This window comes from Oxyura jamaicensis, chromosome 12 (assembly GCF_011077185.1).
Source record: "Oxyura jamaicensis isolate SHBP4307 breed ruddy duck chromosome 12, BPBGC_Ojam_1.0, whole genome shotgun sequence".
NCBI classification, from domain to species: Eukaryota; Metazoa; Chordata; class Aves; order Anseriformes; family Anatidae; genus Oxyura; species Oxyura jamaicensis.
This window is the reverse complement of record NC_048904.1, coordinates 989180-1009311: the sequence shown is the minus strand read 5'-3', so window position 1 is coordinate 1009311 and position 20132 is coordinate 989180. Positions and strand designations below refer to the sequence as shown.

At 35.8% G+C, this 20132-nt stretch overlaps 2 long non-coding RNA genes across 2 annotated transcripts; both read left to right on the top strand.

Moving 5' to 3' along the window:
* The first annotated feature begins 5922 nt into the window (after positions 1 to 5922).
* On the top strand, positions 5923 to 10198 carry LOC118173501. Its single transcript, XR_004754244.1, has 3 exons — positions 5923 to 6031; positions 7946 to 8013; positions 9781 to 10198. It is a non-coding gene; the product is annotated as an uncharacterized LOC118173501 (long non-coding RNA).
* Positions 10199 to 10263: 65 nt separating this feature from the next.
* LOC118173027 lies at positions 10264 to 15308 on the top strand. Its single transcript, XR_004753966.1, has 2 exons — positions 10264 to 10811; positions 12839 to 15308. It is a non-coding gene; the product is annotated as an uncharacterized LOC118173027 (long non-coding RNA).
* The last annotated feature ends 4824 nt before the right edge of the window (positions 15309 to 20132 follow it).

Genomic DNA, 20132 nt, shown 5'->3' with positions numbered 1-20132 from the left:
AGCCAAGGCAACTGGCTTGGACCAGAAGCCCAGCTTTTACTTAGACATCTAGCTGAACAGAAGGAAAACTGCCAACACCAGGTAGTCAGATAATGCCCTTCATCCAGTTAAGCAGCTGTAACACAGTTTCATTTTCTTCTTGGTAAAAGAAGATGTTAAAACAGGGATGTTTCTAAAAGCAATTCTTCAAATCTTTTTTTTTTTTTTTTTTTTTTTTGTAAGGCTGAGAGGCTTAGTTTCTTACAGTGAGATGTACAGAAATCATAGCCCGTACTTTCTGAAAGGTGATAATTGAAAATGTAGTTGTTAAGAGATCTAATAATCTTTTAGATTGTTAAACCTATGGCTAATAAAAACATTAATGACCTATTTATCTGTTTCTTCATGGGGGCTTTTGGCTTTTGGCAATGTTGCATATTTCTACTGTTCTCTGGCAACCTTTAGATTTATACTGCATGAGCTCTCTGATTTAAAACATAATCACCTCTAATAAAACAATTTTAACAGTGACTTTCCTGAAATATGCAACACAATATCCTAGATATGTATCTTTTTTGTTTAAATACTAAACAATAGTGTGTGTCTGCATGCATCTATATACAATATATATTATTTCTGTCTTATCTGTAATATTAATAACAATGTTGATTTATGCAATCCAGTAACATGTTCATACCATTTTAAGATAAGTGGATATAGTCCCTAAACACATTCTTATTTTTCTTAGCAATGAATATTTCCTTAGCTTTATGGTATTTCTATGTTTGTTTGTTTGTTTTTCTATTTTTTTTTTAACTAATTTAAACAGACTACTGTCTAATTTGATATATTTTCATAAATACAAGCAAGAGAAGGTTAAAAAAGGTTTTCTGTTATGAAGTAAAGTTGTGTTATGTTATGATGTTTTCTGTCAAAAAAGAGAGAGAGAGAGAGAGAAGTAATCACACTGTTCAGATGTAATCAAATGATCAGAAAAGATGCCCTGATTGAGTTTAGTCTTTTCAGTGCTGAATAGTGTTATTTTACAGCCCAGCGCATTTATTCTATTATGTCCCAGTAAAGATCAAAATACCCAGGCTCCTCTTTGTTTCCTTTTCCATTGTCAGTTTTTTTTCCTTTGTTTAAACATGAGTTATTTAGAAATTCTACTTATTCTCCTAAACTCATTCACTCTTCCGTCAAATGGGGAGTATACTTATGTCACTGCACCAATCCATACTAGCAGAGCAGTTTGAAGTTTACCAGTGACATTTTGACAGCTGAAGCCTGCATTTTCAATTTACTGGGTTCTGTATCTCTCCTGTTTACCGTTGCTTTACAAGAGAATGATATTTTATAAACACCTAGTAATTTTGTTAAAATAAGGAGCTGGACTTTTAACAATAAAGCATTTTTTTAAGGTTTGGCACTCAGATATAAAACAGATGTTTATTGTACCTTTTATGTGTCCAGGAGATCTTGTCAAAAGTGTCTGGCATGTACAGTTATTTTTATGTTATATGGAAGTGTATATTATTCTTTGTTTTCATGTATTAACTCAAGTATATTATTTCACAAATTAATTTTGTTTTCTTATTATGGAATAATAGTTTTGGTAATTGCCTACAGCTCTGCATATAAATGTGCTCTACAAAGGTGTTTGGATTAAAGATGTCTGGCAGCAGCTTTATTAAAAAAAAAAAACAACTATTAATTAATCTCAAGTATTACCTAGCATGCCAAAGACTTTCCCTTTGTAGACATTATGGGTTTATCTATGGAATCTCTTCTCCAGTCACTTGGGCTTTCTCACTTCTAGTATGCCAAACCCATTTCAGTTGTTTCACCATACAGAACACAGGGTGTAATAATGCAACTGCAGCCAAGAACTGAAGTCTTGATATGCAGCTTTGCATTGCCAAATCACATTAGCAGTCTGGATGGGACTATTGTCCTCCCATTGTGGAATGCAGATCTTACTTTTAAAGTTGCATCAAAGAAAAACAAAATAAGATCAGCTTGTTAATGGTATTTTTTCTTGAGACATCAGTCCTTTCCAGGTATTATTCTTAAAAGAGAACCTTCTTTGTTAAGAAAGTAATACTCCAGGAATAGCAGCCATTCCGACTAAAATATTCACACTAGATTCTGCAGAGTCCACCAGTTCCTGAGCTCTTGGCTAAGTTCCTACACCTGAATAAGGAAAGACAAATACAGGAAGGCTTAGTTCTTAAAACCTCTCAGACAACGAAGTTTAGGGCCAGGCTAACCATGTTGTGTGCCAGTCTCAGTCAGATTCTGCCATTGTTTGTGCTAATTTAAATCTAGGGCAAGACTGTTGACTTCAATAAAGTTGATTTCAATAATTACAAGGAAAGAAAAATCTGAATTTTGACCTATTTTTCTTTATGACACCATTTCCATTCTCTTTCATCTTATTTCTTTTGTCTTAGTCTAGGCCCTCTCCTTTTCCATCAGCCAGCTAGTCACCTCTGCAGTTTCTTTCCTCTCTTTTTCAGTTTTTGTTTTCCTCTGATCTCTTCCTCATTCTTCTACTGAAAATACACAGTTTTAGCAAATAATGGTAAAAAGGTATTTTTCCTGGATTAAGAATGAATTTACACAAGAGGGACTTAATACTTCTCCCTGTGTAGTCTGATTCAAAAAAAAAAAAAAAAAAAAAAAAAAAAAAAAGCTAATTATGAAGCGTTTAATTGAGCAAAAGAGACAATTATAAATGAGCCCAAACTTAGAATTACAATTTTAAAGTCAAAGCCTGCTGAAGAGCATGAGAGTATTTTCACCAGCTTCAAAAGGATCTGAAGCACACCCAATCTTACCTTGCTATTTAGCACAACTTTAGGTTAGGACTGCATTAACAACCCAGGGGAACTGCCTTGAAGGTTAAACTGGCCTTTATTTGCAAAGGGAATGCTTGACAAATTTTGCCAGACTCTTGGGCTTTTAATTACAACACTGGAAATTTTCAAAGTGACAGCTATTTTAAGACTTCTTTTACCTCCTTTTCTCCTTGGGTTGAGTCAACTAAAGTGACCAAAAAAAGAACATCTTTGCTTGTTTATTTATTTATTTTTATTTTTTTTTATTTTTATTTTTTCATTTAGATGCCCATTGAAACTCCAGTTACTGAGAGGAAAAAATATTACTTTGACCTTCTTGATATCTTATGCAGAAACAGTTATTGGGGATTTATCCATGTTTCTGTGTTATTGCACGAAGAACATGTCTGCTATCTTTAACCAAACCAAACCAACCAACCAACCAAAAACAAACAAACAAACAAAAACATTTCCAGTCATATTTCTTCCTGTGATGATCTTGTGTGTCAGAAATATATTTAGGAGAGTACCTTTAGCTGAATGCAAGATCAGTCTGTAATTACAGTATTTAAAACTTATTTATTGAAAAATTGGTCACTCTGATCCTCTATAAAGATTTCAGGCCTAAACATGTTCCACTTGTGACTCATTTGTTGTGCCTGTGTACATTATGTATGTGTACATGCTATTCTTTAAAAAATCTGTGGTATGGTGGGCCTCCTGGGGAGCCATGGGGAGTTTTGGCCTCCAGCTCCTTCTGCCTTTAGTAGTCAGCATGGGATGGTGGTACATCTTTGAACTTTGTTGTAAGATGTGTATATGAATCTTGTATATAGAAATGTATGTAAATATTGTGAGATTTCCATGCAATAAAAACTATTGGTGTATATATACATATATTTATGTATATTTTAACTTTTTTTTTTTTCCTATCATAGGTCTGATTTTTCAATCATTTTCACTGTTTAGATTTCCTTTATCTCATATGCAGATTCACTATCTTCTTGAACCAATAAGCCAAAAGCAAAACTGAGCATAAATTGTTTTCTCATCTGAGTTTACAGCATCTGGTAATATGTAGGTTCCTTCTTCAGATAAACTGTACAAAAAAATTAGCACTACGCCAAAATCCCTAGAGCACCCGTTAAATACTTAACAAAAGAGTTGTTTTCAAAAAGGAATATCACCCCTAATTGTCAAATCCATTCCAAACAAAACTAGAAGATAAGTGGGTAATATTTTCAATCAGCAGTCAGGCCTTTAAAAACTTAATTGTGGGCAGTTAGAGCTAATGTTGCACTTATGTCTTATCAGTCACCATTTCATGGATTTCATTATTTTCCTGGGTATCTTTCTTTCAATACTTTAAACATAATTTTTGACATGTGGGGAAGATGTATGTGACAGGACAGTGTTCGGAAAGAGAACTGCTGAGCTCATTTCCTCATGGTGTGGGCTGGTATGTGGAAGTGCAGGCTGCCTTGTCAGCTCGAGCTGGGAGGCGGGAGCTGGGCTGCTATGGCGTACCTGCAGGGAAGGCCTATGCCTGGAACCCCAGGTTATTTGGGTGCTTATGGAGTAACATTTGTTGAGAAAGAACTGAGTTTCTCCTCTATTTCTCACTGTCCTACAAGGAAACATCAGGTGGACTCTGTCTTGGCTCCTTTTTTTTTACTTTGTTTTGTAATTCCTTTGAGGGCTGTTCTCCACCGTCTTTTCTTTCTCCAGTACCGTGTTGCTTAGAGGTATTGTTGTCTTCCTTCAAGGTCTTTACACTTTTAGCTAGAATTAATGACATTTCAGACAGCAAAAAGAAAATTGGATCTTTCCAGTTTTGGGACCAACTTTGTTGGCTTTGTAGAAGGACCAGCCCTGGAAATAGTTGAAATAAAGGGAAGTTGAACACTCATCTCTGTCCATATATATTAAAGGCTTTCTTTTCAAAGAGGTCTCTGTTTTTGGAGAAAAGAAAAGCCACACGATACACTTATGAGGAAAATAATTTCTAAAGCTGTGCCAGAATCTCAGCTCTTTCCTCTGGACTGGCACTGAGAAACAATCCTTAAGCTGCCTACAGAGGACATCTGGTGATCCTGTGGTATAGAGGAGTCATCATGTTGCTTAGCCACTTTAGGACATCTGCTCTTTTTAGCTTTTGGAGAGTGATGGGACACAGCCAGACTGCAATATTTTGAAATAGATGTGTCAGCAGAATAGTCCCTGAGGAGTATTATCCCTGCTGGTGTAATTTCAGGTTCGTTCTCTCTTTGCTCTTTCCACATTAACCAGAAAAGACCCGGTACATCTCCAGATCAGAGAGGTATTTTAAAGCAGCTTTTGCCTTATCTGTGTGCTCTTCCAAAAAGTAGGTTTCCAGACAGGAGAGATCTGTTCTGAACACTGAATATAAGTTTTTCCTGGAAATATCTTAGCCACTAATAAAGACAAGAAGTGCATAGCTTTGTAGAGTCAGCATGTATCAGGAGTTAGGGATCATTTTAAGTTGTTGAGAGTACAAGGCGATCAGTACAGCTCTGAACTTCCCTGAACATGTCCTTGATATGACACCCTAAGTGTCTACTGCAGTGGTGATGTTTCTGTATGCCAGGAATGCTGAGGCTCCAACAGTCAGCACTACCTACCGTTTCATCCTCCCCTTGTACCACCTCCTACCCCACTATACTTGGATTCAAAATGTGAAAGAAAAAATGGTAGAGTAAATCATTTAGACATCTATCCCGATGATAAGAGCAACTCTAAGAGGTGAATCTGCTAAAAACATATGGGTTGATCATGGATTAGTAACCCACTCTCTGTTGCCTATTTTTTTTTTGGTAAAAAGATGGCCCAACCTGCATCAAGTAAGTAAGATTAAAAATAATAATAATATAAACTAATATGATATGAACTCAAAGATGATGGTATATAAATTTCCATCTTCTCTCATGCTACTCGCTGTAGCTGAATGCATCATTATGTAGCTTGTTGTGTCAGATTTCCAATACTTTATTCCATTTTTATAAAACAAGTTTCCTAAATGCTTAAAATGATGTGTGTTTATCTGTATTGATCCTCTGAAAAGTCTGACATTTTTGATTTCTAGATTTCTAGATAAACACACATGGAATATACACTGTAATTTCTGTATGGACAAGATGGACTGGGACCTGTGGAATTAATTTTATCATCCTTCTTAGCAGAAAGCTGAGCTGGTATGTACTAAATTAATTTTATTCTTCTTTAAATATGCACTTCTTTCATATTTCTGGGTAGAAAGCTGCAGGAAAACTAAACTTATATTTATAGTCTAGAATGCCAACAACAAAGACCTAGGCAAATCTTTAGGAAGATTGTGTTTAATGTATAAACTATCATGAATGGTACAGAAATTTTTAATCCTGTCCTGAACAGATACAAATTATGTGTTTGGTGTTTGATTTTTGTTGTTTGTTTTTAACTCATTATGCAAATGAGTGAATTATTCCGGTTAGGTATCAAGATGTTCTTGGCTGTTGTATGTTTGGATTAGTGAAAGTAAGACATTAAAACTGCAAGGAGTATCAGTGTTTATGTAAATATTAATTCTTCTTCAAGCATCTTCAAGCTCTTTTAGCAGTGAGAGCTAAACTGACTTGTGAAATAAACTCTATTGCCTTCAAAATAAGAGTTAGTGTGTAAACTCAGGTGTAAACTCTATTGCCTTCAAAAAAGATTTGCATGGTTTATGCTGCCACTGATTTCAGTGCAGTCAGTTAATTGAATAGATCTTATCTTCTGAAATCATCTTTAAGATTTAAGCCTCTTCTGCAGGTTTTCTAGAGAAAAATGTTTCTAGAAACATAAACTTCAGAATTTTAATTGTTTTTTAAAACTACTGGCACCAGCGATATGCATAATTCACAAGTTTCACATTGCAGGCATGTTAAGGCAAATGAACTATTGCAAATGTGGCACCTTACTGTGTATGTATAAATCCAGAAATAAAGATTGTTCACAGTTCACTGCTCAGTGCAAAATGACTTTTTTTCTCTTGAAATACAGAGGCAGCATTTTATGACTTCCATGGTCACCAATAAGTATAGGGGTGAATTTCAGTATTTCAGGATTTCAGTATTTTGGTCATGGTCAAGAATGACTATACATTTTACTTTCCATGTATTATATGCTAAAATGCATACATATAAATTAACAACAATTATAATTTTAATTAGAAAAGTATCTTGTAATTAGTATTCTCCTGTGCTTTCATTCTTCAGAATCTGAAAGTCCTTTTCTGAATTTATTCAGAAATATAGTAGAGGTTTTTAAAGTTTGCAAATCTCCACCAGAAAAGAGTAGTAACCTCTAAGATACCCAAACACCCTTGGGGAAAATGCCAATGCCAATGCCAGGAAATTTTTCTTTAGGGTGCCCTTAACTTTACTAAAAATTTCTTTGTGTCTTCATGAAGGGAGCTAAGATGCTGATTATTATTCTTTGTCTGTTCCTCAGTTGTTCATTTCCATTTATCTTCCACATAGCATTAGCCAATACATGAAGCAAAGCACCCTTCTAGTACTCTCCGTATGCTTGACACATTATGAAAAGCCACCCATGCTTCTGAGAGATGCTCCTGGCTTCTGTAGCAGTTCAGGGCAGGGAATGGAACAAAAGGGTTTGAATCAGGAAAATTAAGAATGATCTCTAAGATAAGCAGTAACCTTATTTAAATTCTAGGAAGTCTGAAGTCCATACCTCTTGCTTTGTATTGCTCAAAGCCTGCTCTTTTTCTGCTGTCAAATTTTCAATGTATGACTGGAGGTGACTGACTTTTCTGTTCATTACCAGGCATAACTATTTTCTCACTCTTCAGCAATGCTTTCAGATGTTTGTCTCAGTTAAGCTTTGTGACTTTTGGCATGAATTCTACCAGACTGGAGGAGGAGGAGGAGGAGGATGTTGCACATTTTCTCTAAGACAGCTCAGGTCACTCTTCTGTTTGTGCCCCACTCTATTGTCCCTGTCTAAAGTGATTGGAAAACTTTACCTCTTGCACCTGACTTACCGTAGCCTCAGTGATACCTTAGTAGACTAATTACTTCTGATCTTTTTTTAATTTTCATCTTTTTACATGTGCTGTCTTCCAGTTTAACAAAGGAAAAGAAGGGGAATAAAAACAAACTGCCTTCAGTCTTTCTGCTGGGACTGAAGATGGGTAAGCTTTGAATTTCATATAGCAGTGGCATGGGAAAGGTGCAGGGAGCATGAAGATTTCATAGCATTCTGCAGTTACTTGCTTTAGTGGAGCTCACTTTCTACAAGGCTCAGTTAGTGAAGTAGGGGAACAGTTGTTTACCCTTTGTTCTTTCCATTTATAATAGAAGAAGATGCAATTTAGAGCTCTGTCAAATGTAGGCAATCCATCTCATGCAAGGTCTTGAAGTATGGCATTGTTCCAATTGGGAACAAAGCTCCAAAATTTCCAAATGTTCACTGAAGGAAATTGTTAGAGGAAAAAGAAAAAAATCACTCTGGGTTATCCAAATCATTTTAATTTGTCAAAAGTGCTGTGTTTTATTTTGGCTTTGATTACTTTATATTTTTGATATGATGTATCTAACCTGATACACAATTAAATACCTCCTTCAAAAAGCTATTTTTTTAAACCCAACCTTTAGGTCCAACAATACTGAAAAGGACCATCTGCTAGGGATACCACTTTGAAAGTAGGTACCAAATTTTTCACAGATGCATTCAGAGATTGTCACGAAGTGCATTTCAGCTATTTATTAATTTTTAATTGCTTGTTTAGATTTGTTTGCAACCATTTATTCAACCATGTTGAATAAGTAAGTCATCATAGTAATGCCAAGATGCAAGGGAGTCCACCTAGCATACACTGGACTCTCTCCTCTAAGTTCATCTAAGTATGGGTCCAGCGTCCCCTAGGGGAGCCCATGGAGATGGGCATCTGCCTTTTGACTGAGTGCAGTCACCTGTTGCACAGGTCACAACCCATTTTGGCTGGAAGATGAACTGTCCTGGTAGACATTAACAAAGGTTCCTTCTCATTTAAGTAAAAAAGGTCTATATTTTGGCTTTCCATAACCTTGAAAGATACTTCTTTGAATTACCCTTGATCTGGAACTAACAGGACCAACGTCAGCAGGTTTGCCCAGACCATACAGATGGATTTAATGTATGCTAGAATAGCCATTGGACATAATGAAATATTTAATGGCTGCATTAGCTTTTTACTTTTATTATTATTTCCTATACCTGGCCATATATGAAAGCAACCTGGGAGTGTAACAGGGAATAGATGTTTTGAAATGATTGAAGCCAACATTGAGAAAAGGACTGTCCTGCCATGTCTCCTTTCATCAGCTGCCAAGGTGTTGATCCTGTGGAGCATGTTTGTTTTTGTTTGTTTAGTGGTGGCCTTTTTAGTCATTCTTTAATCATCAGGGCATAACATGTTCACATGTAGCCATGATGCATAACTCTATCACAATTCTTTCCTACTGATTATAAAAGGCCTGACCACAGGAGAACCTAGGAAGGCACATTCACTCCTTGTTTCATGCTGCACTCGCAGCTTGATCACTGCAGTTTAGTCACTGGTATAGAATTATGCATGTGCTCAAATCAGCATATTTCTCAGAATAATTTGTTGGTAGAGAGTAGACCTCTAAAACACACAACATTAGTTTAGAGAGGTGATCAATTTCTGCCATTCGTTTATGTCCTTATTGAGTATTGATGCAGTGAAACCCTGGTCACAAAGAGCTATCATTAAGTAGTGCACATTTATTTGCTGAAGGAGTCTAACAGTCAATCATCAAATTTCTCCACTTGTTTTATGGCACTGTATTTCATCACTTGGTAGGGTATGAAACATTATCATTCTTTACATAAGTTTGTTAACGGAATATTTATTTATATTTTTTTCCAACTATTTGCTTTCCTGTGAAAACTCCAGAAGTGTAAATGGCATGAAAATGGAATTATCCATCAAAAATAAGGGGTGATCTCTCCAAGTCAGGTATGTGAGTTTGGGTGGGCTACAGCAAATGGCTTGATGTGTTTGGGGGATTTCACTCCCTGTCCTTCTTCTCCCACTACTGTAGAACATTTATCCTTTCAGAAAGTAAAGGAAGGCTGGTATAAATTAGGAATGGTAATGTAAAAGCTTATACCCACTGCATGAAAGTCTTTCAAATTAATATAAGCATTAAATTCCCAAAGTTTTTTCCATATACTGCAAATATTAAACATGACATGCCTGCTAGGGTTGGTATAAAGTTTTGTCAGCATTTTTGGCATACAAGTTCTCAGCCTGGGGTCAATATTTTGTTGACCAAATTTTGATGTTTCAGTTGCCTTTTTACACTCAAATATTGTAACTCAAATATTTCAAAAAAAAAAAAAAAAGAAAAAGAAAAAAAAAATTTGGCAGGCTATTAGCCCATAATGTGGTATAATGCCTCTGGGTATTTTTTTAAAATGTAAATCATTGAGATATTTAAGGTTTGAGGTTTAAGAACTGTGCACACACTTTAACTTCTTTTAAAAATATTTAGTGTGCATATTTACTACATATGTATCTTATAAGGTCTAGAGATTAAACTGGAGATTACTTGCTAAAATATGCAAACTGCTGTCCATGAATAAACATCCTCATGAACTGCTATTGAAAGTTTCTTATTTAAAAAATGTTTAAAACTACAATAAAAGTGAAGAGAAGTAAGATGGGGGAAGGAAAAAGCAATGTTTAGGTAACTGTAATGGTTTAACTTGGCCACAGAAAATAAAGACATTTATTTTTTTCTCCTGGGATCTCATCCAAAGCCCATTGAGGTCAAAAGAAGGCTTTCCACCTATTCCCATGTGCACTGAATCCAATCTCTGCTCTGTTGCTCCATTACTGGGGTATGCTGATGTGCTACAACAGCAGCCCACATAACACACTGTAGCCCACCCATATGCCATATGCATTACATAGCTTTTGAGGTAAGTTACTGATTGCAAAGGAACTCTAATCTCAAGCTTCATTCCCGTCTCTGCAAATTTGAATCAGATTTCCACTTTTGCCTTGACATATCAGTGCTTACAAGTTATTCATTCACACAGTCCTCACTTAGTAAACTATGGGAGGAAAATTGTTGAACCCTGCAAGGGTACAAATGTTCCACCAGGCACATGCACATAACAGTACATACTACACAGCATCCATTGGCCTGAGAGTTATCCTAGGTATAACTTTATTTCGAAGTTGATCATAACATCAGCCTGGGAACACATTTTGTAATTTTTTTTTTTATTATTTAGAAATGACAGGATTTGTGTAATCAATGAACTCTGACACAATAGCATACAATGCTCTTAAGAATGCAATTCCTGCAGTTTGTAGACAATCTGTTCCTTATGGTGATTTCTGGGAGCTTGTAAACTCTCACTAAGATGCTGGCAACATCCACCAAACATCTCAGACATATTGTCTTTCTGAACCTGAACTTTTTAAATGGTGGTTAAACATGTTGTCTGCTTTAGTTTCCTGTCTATCTTCATCATAAGCCAGCACCTGTTTCCAATAAATTATACACAAAGCTGTATCAGCAACACCTTGGCAGCAGCTGCCACCCTGAAAAGCAGAATGCCCTTGAGGACAATACACCTGTGAACACATACAGTGTTTATTTAGCTGAAAGCCAAAACTTTAAGTTACATAAAGCAATTATCTAAAGCCTAATGTATGCCCATTATTAACACAAAATAACCTTGTTCTTAAAAACCAATAAAAATCTATTTAAAGGATTTTTTTCCAAATCCCAGGGAAACGTACTAGCACTGTGGATCTGCTATTAGCCTATGACTTAAAAGTCTGATGGTGGGAAGAATTGTGGGGGAGGCTGCGTGTGCAGAGTAACAAAGTAATAGGGCACAGCTTTGGAATTCATTATACACTGAGATGAGAGAAAGAGACAAGGAGTTTTCAGAGAGGCTGTCAAACAACAGACTTTTTTTCATTTTAATTCTGCATTAAAAAGTAGCATTTTGTTGCTGAAGCATAGAACTATTGTGTTTAAGATGGTATTTGATCTTTCCATCACCATGAGACAGTAGGAAAAAATGGTCCTGGGAAAAAAAGTTTTCTTTTTACTAGTGCGAACCTTTCATATCCAGTTCACTACCAGCACTGCCCTTTTATGTAACAGTGAGCCTATTTTAGCAGCACTAAGTAAATTTACTTGTTTGCAGCAGATCACAGGATAATGCAAATGAATAAATAAATAAATAAATCCTTATTATTAAAATAGAACAGAAATCTGAGATAAGTTCTCAAGTTTTCATAAAGCAAGAAGTAGCACAAGGAACACTGTAGGTCCAGTAATTTGCAAAATACATTTTCAGTTCAATATGTATACTTGTACAATTATTTGGCGCATGAACATTATAAATCACTTAAAGGGAGAGATATTTTCTACTTTGCGTTTCCAAAATTAACACTAAATATGGAAAGTATATGTATGTGTGTATGTGTATGTATATATTCCTGTATAAACATTCATGAAATGCTTACATGTTTTAACTCATAATTTACAATACTTTAATCCCCTATCTGATGCTTCCTGATGCTATTTAAGTGATCATCCTAAGTGCTTTTAGGTGAAAATGTGCTTTAACACTTCTGTTTGGCCAGACCTGAAGGCTGTGGAAGGACTTGCTAATGGCTATTACACCTTTCTTAGGTGTCGCTTTTTTAAACACTTAACATGTTGAATGCAAATACATGTGGAGTGATAATGCCAGAATGTAGATATTTTAATTGATAATTTTGTGCAATTAGATCCAATGGGTTATATTAGGTTTTGTGAAGTGCAAAATTAAATTCTAAGAGAATAACATTAATATAACTTCATGATACATGCTTTGTCTTTCAAATGTGATTCCAAATGTGGCTAATTAAAGTAACTTATTTTGTTTCATATTTTATTATCAGATAATTTAAACTTTAACAGCTGTATTTTTTTTTCCAGCTGACTATCTCTAACTGCTCTATTTTGATCTCTGAATGAGAATGGTATGTTTCAGAGACCCAAGCTAAAACATAACTGCAAAACTACATAAAGTCAATGATTCCATTTCTAAACCTCCAAATGACTGTTCTGATTACTCATGCAAACCTGTATTTTTGCCAGGTTTCCTTAAGAGTTTAGTACAAGTAAAATTAATAAGAGCATATTTTCATACTGCACATGCCAATATGATAAAATGATTGTCGCCATATACAGATACAAACCTGCTTCTTTGGTTTCAGCTTTCTTGGCTGTGTTTGATTGTAATTGAATATAAATGTTAGAAGAACCCAGCTAAGATTCCAACTAAAAGGAAATTCAGTGACAGCCATGAAAAAAAAAAAAAAAAAAAAAGAAAACTATTTATTTTCCCCTGGAGTGTTTAGCTTTTATTAAATGTCAACAAATCTAAAAACATGCTTTGCTAATCTACGGTGTGTATGGGAAATAAGTCACAGGCACAAGTTACTGAAGATAATGTTTGTTTTGTTTAAGATAAACAGGATTCAGAGAACTGAAATCTCTCACAAGCATTTAAAACCTCCCCCTTGTTTTCCTTTAACGTTTGTCAGATCTCCCACTGGTGATCAAAGAATGCCAAGCTGTGGTATAGCATGGGGTCTGAAAGCAGACCTACATTTGTGATTGTTTGCTACCCTCTGTGATAAGTTTATCCATCAGTTTCTTTCCTGTTGACTTTCATGTGTGCTATTAACCCAGGATGTTATATCTTCTCAAAGAGAAAATGGAATTACAAGAGGAAGATGACGCTGCCTTGAAAGTCTGCTGCTGTGCTGCCCATTGGAGACTTGCCTTGGGCATGAGGACCACAGCCACAAAAACAGCCTGGTGCTGGGAGCCCCACTTTGCTGTGGCATAAGCTGGGTTCCTGCTGACCTCACATCTGTCTTTGCATGGGTTTTGCTGAGGCTGAGATGTTAAAGTGGAAGTAAATGTTGTACGTAAGAGAAACATGTCAGTCATAAAGGAGAGTGCACAGCAAACGTGCTTCATCTGGCACAGTATTTCATAGGGTTAAGGGGGGTGATGAGATTGTAGGGCTATGCGGGTCAGTTTAGTCTCACCCAAGGGATCCTAGGTTTGGTTAAATATCGTGAAGAGGAGTGCTAAGTCTTTATACACCTGGTTTGGCTTAGAAAGTGATTGACAGAACAAACTATTGCTAGGATTTGGCATTGCAGCCTATACGCCTAGGATGGAAGTGCTAAGACAACCAAATGAGGAGGGTAGAACTGTGGACCAACCTTGTTGCAGTGTGGTCTCTTCTGTACATTAGCAGTCATCACCGGTTTCTCATGGAATAATGTTTTGGCCAGGTAAATGTAAGGTTTGTGTTTGGTCTCCAGTCAGATGGTACCCAAAAATAAGTATCATATGACACCCATCTCTTATTAAAAAGCCGAGCAGAAGAAAGCACAGATGCAAAGTAGTTTGGGCACCATAAACAAACCACCACCAGAAAAGCCAGGTATGTATCAGATCGTCTTTTTAGAGAACATTTTTTCTCAGGCGTAATGAGGTGGGAAGAGAGCCATTGGTAGAAGATTTTCCCTTACTTCAATGCCTCCTTTATTATTTTCATTAAATTTCCTTTCACTCCTGCTAATACACAGAACAATAAAATAAAGCAATTTGAAAGTTCACAGTATGCAAGATTCATCTTGCATCCACAGAATTTGTGTAACTCATTTTAAATTGATGTTTGCTTGTTTAAGAATGCACACCTGCATGTTACCACTTGTGGTAAATAAGTTTATTAGCCAAGGAATGTCTAAATACTTTCTGGAAATCCCATGTAAATGCAGTTATGTTTTCTGTTAAGATCCCCCCTTGGTAAAAAAATAAAAATAAAAATAAAAAATAATCTATCCCACTGCCATACTCCAGAAGGTAGGAAAAAAAGCAGTAAACGATGTACAAACATGCAGGAAAGATGCAGGTGAAGGGTTTCACAGAGATTAAAAACGTCATACTCCTGATGATTCAGTGCATCTTTCCATGTAGAATTTTAACATTCTGTTTCATATTATATTTATGTCAGATCAAATGCTCCAGTCAGAGACTGAGACTTTATTAGTGCCTCATTTGTATTTGTTTTTACTTTGAATTAAAACCTAAAGGTGGTGACAGAATAAATTCTTATGCTTAGCATCCGATTAATAATTGAGAGCCACTCAACTTTACTAATCATCCATTTGAAGAGAATTTCCTTATACGAACAGATTGTTCCACTTAGGACAATTTTTTTTTTTTTTTTTTTTTTTTTTTTTTAAGAGCAGAAGGGTGGAAAGAAAGTGAAGGGAGGCCAGGGAGCAAAGGGAGAAGGAGCAAAGTGGGAAGCTTTGATCATTTCACCAAGGGGCTGAGGCAGTTCAAAATGAAAGAATCTCTCACCACCTTTAAAAAAAAATTGAAAAGAAAAGAAAAAAGAGGTGGTGGTGGGGAACAGAGAGAGCAGTGTGACAGGAGACAAAACATGAAGCAGGAGCCAAAGCCTCACAGTAAGGGCTGTTGTCAGGCTCCAAAGGAGAAGCTCTTTGCAAGGCAGCAAGGAAACAGAAGAGAAGTAGCACCTTGGTTTCCTTAATAGACTCCCTAAAACCAACAAAGTGCCAAGAGAAGTGAAGAAATCACAGTAAGAAAAATGCATTCAGGTGACTTTTCATTTTGCCTTGTTCATACATCTCCTGTGCTATCTAGGTTATAAAATAATTGTGCCACAATGAGACTGAACAGCCTGGAGCTATCCAGAAGCCTGTGTCAAAGCTGCTGGGCAAAGACCTCAGCAGCAGGTCTGAGAATTTCCGTTTCTGCAATGGCCATGGCCTGTGTGTATGCTGGGGTTTGGAGAAGCTGGAGCCCACTTGGCTCAAGTAAACTTGAGACAAAAGGCATCTATCAGCAGCTGGTTCACAATTCATGTGGGGCCTACTAAAGCTGTGTCTGTTTTAAAATAAGCAGAAACATAATGAATATAGTATATGGTTATAATTTTGTCATAGCCAATTTGATTGGCATTTTTCTGCAGCCCAATGAAATGAGTAGGACTTTCTGCTGACCAATGTGCTATTACACTTGAGGCAGGATAGTCCTCGAATCTCCTACCCTTATACAGCCTAATTTTCTCTGTTTAAACCTTTTAAGCTACAATGCCTACAACACCTGTCAGTAAGCATCCTTTTGGCAGGCCAACAGTGGTGGATATACAAAAAGGCAAATCTGGATCCTAATGGAGTACAAATGTACAGCTCAAGCACTTTAATATGCAGGCATTTTTCCTGGCAGTATGTATTTAAACACAAACAATCTGTGATTTACCAAAGAAAATTAAAATAAGAGACATGAGTCCTTCTTAATTTGCAGAAAGGTTTTTTTTTTTTTGTTTTGTTTTTTTCAAAATAATAATTGCTATATATGTTTTGTTTAGTATGCTTTTATTTTTGTTTTAATGGGCATAATGCATAACTTGATGGAAACCTCTACTATCATAATTTACTCTTAAAGAACTGCAGTTTATAAGTAATTATAAATAGTATATGAATTCAATGCCTGAATAACTGTCTTTTTTTTTTTTTTTTTCTTCTCACTAGCAGCAGTTACTATTCAGATATTTGAATGACAGAAACAGAACCACACCTACCCAGTGTAATTTATTTTGGTGATTTTCAACAAGATGTCCTCTGTGATTCTGTGTGATTCTTTAAAAAAAAAAATCCTTGAAAAATCCACATCAATCCTTCATCTCTCCTCTCCTCTGAGGAATGTGTATTTATATTATCCTTGAGCCAAGAATGGATCATCATTCACATATGCAAAACAAACATTAAATTGCTTCTAGAGTTTGGCCATTCTTACTCTATTCTATTACTTCACTTGTGTGGCATTATATATTAAACCAGTTACTATGCTGAGTATAATAGGACTACCTGGAACTTTACATAGCAGGTAGTGCTATTAGACTGGGTGAGCATTGCTTTTGTTTTATTTTGTTTGTTTGTTTGTTTTCAGGAATCTGCTATTTTTTAAAAAAAAAGAAATTGTACAAGTGGAGTTTTGGGCAAGCTATACCAAGATACCGGTCTTCTGAATTCTTCTGGAAATACTCCTTACAAATTTAACAGTCGTTTTCTTTGTCTCATTCACTGTCCACGCTCAAAGAGAATGGTATTTCACATTAATTTAGTTGTATATGTTTGTTGTTTCAAATAAAATTCTCAAAGCATCAAAAGGCTTGTATATATGAGGTATTTGAAGAAAGCTGACACAGGCACACCAGATCAAAACTACAGAATACAGTCTGATTAAAGTCTGATTAAACTAATTTTTTAAAAACGCATCTGAATAAATTCTCTTTGATTCAGAGAACATGAAAACCAAACTACCTTTGAACAAAAAGTTCTAATGAAATCCAATATTTTTTATAATTTAAGAAATTCAGGGTTTTTAATATTTCTTTGCTTTTGCCTTTATATACGTCAATTAGACTGAGACAGAGCTTTGTATGAAAAATATATGGGGTCAAAGCCTAAAGTAGAGCCATCAGTAATGTCTGTAGAACATTTGAGTTTTCTTTGAATTTCATGCCACTTTAGAACAAACATGTTTGCAAAAGTTTCAGCAAGCAGCAACATTTTCAGTTGTTTACTAAAAATAAACAGAGACCAAACTTTTGAAAAGTACACTATAAGTATATTTATATCAATTCCTGTTAATATTTTTTTTGAGTTCTTTTCAGTATTTATCCTGTTTAGTTATCACATAACTGGTCTCACTCAATGCCACCCTGCCAGTTTCAAAAGTAGTAATGCTTCCCTGATATACAGGCCATGTGAAACACTATGGGAAGGTTTAGGGGCATGTATACATATTGTGACTCATGGAATTGGTTAGATACAACTTGTGGCTGCATCCTGGTTTAGGTAGAATTATAATATCTACTCACTGTGTAATACAACTGAAAATTTTTGTTAGCTCCATCCCTACTTCATCATTAGTTTGGATGATTTGGTAACCAACCAACATGCACCTATAGTTTCTTAGCCTATTTTAATTGAGAAAAATGAAGAAACATATCTCTGAAGATCTGAAGGTTTGGGATTTTTCTCATTTACATTGACAATTTCTAAAGCTAATGGCATACATCTGAAAGTAACCAGCCCTTGCAAGCTTTCTTGATGAGCTCTGCCAACAGCAGCATACTCTTGGTCACAGTTTCAATAGCCTGCAGGTGGGAGAATCTCCAATGATATCTAGTTTCTAGTTAGGATTTAGAATCAATCTGGAAAGTAAGTGCTGTCCTCCTAGATTATAATTTTTCCATTTTCCTACAAACAATTGTCTGCAAACTGGTTTTCTCTCCATTAGCATAAGTTTTCTGACTAGCTGGTTTTGTTTGTTCTCTCTCTCTCTCTCTCTCTTTTTTTTTTTTTTTTTTTTTTTTTAATACTGTTCAGTTGCCATCTTTCTCAATTCCACAACTTCTAGACCTTCATCAAATTCTGCTGCTCTAAAATTAGAAGTTTGGTGCCTCTTGGAAGTATTACAAAGTCACCAGCTCCATATATTTTCTTTCTATGGATGCACAAATCTTGTTTTGAAAGTGTTTGGCAAGAGCCAAGACTACAAAAAACTTTCCCAGTAGCAAGTAAACTTTACGAGCGATGATCATAAAGACATCGTAACTTTAACCTGCATGAAGGGTATAAGCTTTCATCAATGGCAAACACAAAAAATGCAGTAATAGTGTAGGTGTAAATGGGTATCGGTGGCTGATAATGTACTGCCTGGCATAAATGCAGAAATAAGAAAATGCCTGTTTATTTTACCTATTTGATAGATATGTAATGACAGCCATCTTGACCAGCAGTTGCCTGGTTCTTGCCCGTTTGCAGGACATTGATGCAAATATAGGCTCTGGTACTGTGATTATAATAAACAAAGGCCTAAAGACTCATCAAGCTATTGAGTGCCAAGGGACTAAGAAGCTATCAGACAGTCAGACATTCTCATGTGTTGTCTGAGCTGTAATTGTTTCCAGTGGTCAGGAAAAAAAAAAAAAAAAAAAGGAAAAAAAAAAAAGCCATAAGGTTTTAAAGGTTAGGATTCGTGTCTCCTGCGTAGGCTAATACATGATATGGGCCTTTCCTGGAACTCTGTATGCACTGAAAGAGAATGATGAAGCAGAAGAATGGGCACTATGCCATTGCATCAGATGCTTTCATGTTGGTGGATATTTGCCATGGGAATACTTGACTGTTAAGCACTTGATCCACTGTCTGTTAGCTCATGGGAATGGAACTAGTAAACTTGGGAAACCTCAAATAAATTCCCATTGTATATATAATATAATCCAAAGCAGAATCTTCTTGGGAACAATTGCTAATGATACTGGAAGTCATCCTTGTTCAGTGGAAGAAGAGACAATTTTCTACAATCCGTTTCAGAACAGATATTTATGCTGAAAACTTACCCAGTAGTTATGAGATGGGAGGTCTGTCATTAGTGAAATCTCCATTTTGGCATCAGCCTACCATGATACTACAAAGAATAGTTTTTTGGAAAGGCTGCTTCTGCCACCCTTGCCATGACTTGAGGAACCTTTAGAATTGCCTAGGTAATAAACTGCTGTTTCAGAAGAATGAGCTCATCTTTGTACCCTATCCACCATAGTCATGGTTTCTGTTATGAACCAGATGAGCTGAACATTTATCTTAGATCTTTTCTCTAATTTAGGAAACAAATGTGTAATAAAGACAAAAAGTCATTTTTGCATACAAACAATTTCACTGACAACAATCCAATGGATTTGTCACTGTGTGTTTGGAGATGAAACTAATTTTAAACTCTTCCTTAGCCCCAAACTGCTAAGATTTTAAATCAATCATCTGCAGATACCTCACACTGAATAAGTCATTCATTCTATCTGGCTTCCCTACAGGGGTTTTAGTCATTATTTAATAGAAACCATTAAGCCATTGGAATCAGAATACACAAATAACATATTAACAAGCCCAGAAGAGAAGAACTGAAGTCAATAAATCATCTAAAGAATTTATATTTTAATTATCACACCCCAAAGAACGAACCAGCACAGACTAATAAATGACATATCAAATATACCTGCTTTATTAAGGTACATATAAACTGAAACACTATGACATTAGAGCTGGGGACATGAAATACAATGAAATGTTTTGATATCTTCTGATGGAAAGCAAATTTACTAGTGTCAGTT